This window comes from Chrysochloris asiatica, unplaced genomic scaffold (assembly GCF_000296735.1).
Source record: "Chrysochloris asiatica unplaced genomic scaffold, ChrAsi1.0 scaffold00260, whole genome shotgun sequence".
In the NCBI taxonomy this organism is placed as follows: Eukaryota; Metazoa; Chordata; class Mammalia; order Afrosoricida; family Chrysochloridae; genus Chrysochloris; species Chrysochloris asiatica.
Genome location: NW_006408778.1, coordinates 3,356,386 through 3,358,945, shown reverse-complemented (window position 1 = coordinate 3,358,945; position 2,560 = coordinate 3,356,386).

Here is a 2,560-nt window from a genome sequence, read left to right as displayed (position 1 = left end):
GTACCAAACAAATTCAAAACAAGAAACCAAATAGCTGCAGGGCTTAAATCTGTATTATTCTGGTGGTCAACCATTAACAAAAATGTGGACTGGATTAACTACATTTATTATAATCAACAAAGATTTGTAAATTATACCAGGGGTACTATAAAAGGAACAGCAGAACAATTAGGACCTACTAGCAAAACGGCCTGGGAAAACAAGTTAGCCCTAGATATAATATTAGCAGAGAAAGAAGACGTATGTGTTATGATTAAAGTCCAATGTTTTACTTTCATTCCCAAAGACGCAGCTCCTGATGGTACCATTACTGAAGCGTTACAAGGGCTGACCACCTTAGCTAATGAACTCGCTGAAAATTCAGGCAAAGATGACCCCTTTTCTTATATCATGGAACAATGATTCTGGAAATGGAAAGGGCTTATGACTTCAGTCCTCACCTAATTATCGTATTTGGTGTATTAACACTAATGGGATGCTGTATTATAACCTGTATAAGAGAATTAGTTCTAAAACTCATAGAAACAATCCTATCCAAACAACCCCCACCCCCATACCAAAATAACCTTTTTCACCTAGAAACGTATGAACACCAAAGTCAACGTCTCCTTGCAAAATCAGAAGAAAAGAATGAAGAAGTCTAAAAAGAAAGAAAAAAATATTAAAATCCTGTTTATTGTATTCGGGTAACCTTTTTTTAATTTCCTGAAGTAAAGAATTTATGATCTTTCTCTTTTTCTTTTCCTAAAGTAGGAATGCACACCTTAAAAATTTGAACTAGCCAACCAGGTAAGAGAAAAGATTGTGCCCCCAAAAGCCTAGCCAGTGGTGTGAGACACAGCCTTGAGACTCCCGTCAGAGATTAAAAACCTGAGTGGACTGTTTTTGTAAGGCTTTTGTTTTTAGGCCCACTCGGTGTGCTGCTGGCCTGTTCCTGTATGTACGGCTATGCGCATGCACCCTCTTGCAGGAGTATATTTTGCTTTGCCAAGGTAATTTAGTCTCACCAGTGTCTTTTATGTGACATCGGTATTAATTTCTAACAGAATTGACTTGACAACACCGGATTTTACTCAAGATAGGTAGGATTTAAATAAGAAAGATAAGGGTTGGATTGAGCTAGAGAAGACTGTGAGTAGACTGGCTACTTGTTTGGGGAGCAGCTGATGTGTTTGGAATATGAGAAATGTTGTCTATACTGACAAACACTCAAGTAATCCAATCTGTGCTCATTTTAGTGAAAGTGAGGTTTTCTTAATTCGATTTTGCAAAATTGGGCACCCAACCCAGTACTGAGACACGGGCATTTGGGCCACATGGCCTGCCACAAACTGATTTTATTCTTGTCTCCAAAAACCCCTCCTCCAGTTCCAGTTCCCCATATACAATTCTATGGCACATCCCATTTTCCCTCCCTGTAGAGAAGCCAAAATGACTTGTCTGTCTTAAGGCTGTATTCTTATTTAAATTTCCTAGTCCTAGGAGATTTAAATTGTTTCAACAATCTGTCTGCCAGGTCTAGCAATCTCATTAATTCCTGAAGATGGACCATGCCCACAATAGTTATTTCTCACAGGGGGAGGTGGAATGGGGGAGGTGAGACAGGATCATATTGGAAATGTGAATGTCAAGCAAGGGATCTGAATCTGATGAAACCTTACTTGTGTTTGCAAAAGACAGGATTTTCCAAAACAATCTTCTCTGGCAGTCCAATCAGCTCATGTGGCAAGTCAGCTGTCATAAAAGCCTTGACGGTGACTAAGATTTCTTCAGGATCTTGTGTTTCTGACAATGCAGTTTGCACCACCTGAGTTTTAAAGTCATTTGGAAGAATTTGATCAGATAGTGGTAATTCAGAGTTCTATCTTTGAAGCTAAACAGAATGTTAGGACTCCTTCAAGACTGTCTGGGATAGAGATAGAGAAAATGGAGAGTCCTCTGGGTAGAAAGAGTAGGGTATCTAAGAGTCTGTTCCAGGGGTTTCTTGGCTTGCTCTATCTTGACAGTTTTTTTCTCACATCAAAAGGGCTATAACTTTTTTTTTTGTAATTCTACAAAATTATAAATAAAGAATATACTACATTAACTCAGCCCATTATCACTTTCTAACAACTTTCCCATAATTTTTTTTCCCCAACACCAAATTTCTTAAGTAAATACTGCAAACATGATAATTTTATTTATTGATTCCATATACAGCACAAGGCTTTGTGCTCCCTTGGAGATTTAAAGCATTGGAAAGCATATACTGGGTCACTATGAGTCAGAACCAACTGACAATACTTAATAATAACAACTACAACTCTCTATTCTCACAACTCCACTAAAATATCTGTGTTATGGTAAAAAATAACCTCCCAACATGAGGGACTTATCTTAATGTGCACAGACTTAATAAAACTTCTTTCAAGGAAACAAACAACTGAAGAAAATATCTCCTGTGCTATATTGTTGTGGACCGCAAGTACTGAGATGCTGAGGACCGGTGTCGTGGATGAAAATCCAACACGATGGCCGCTCTCAGGCTTGCTAGCCAGGGACCCTGAGGGCCCAAGGAAGT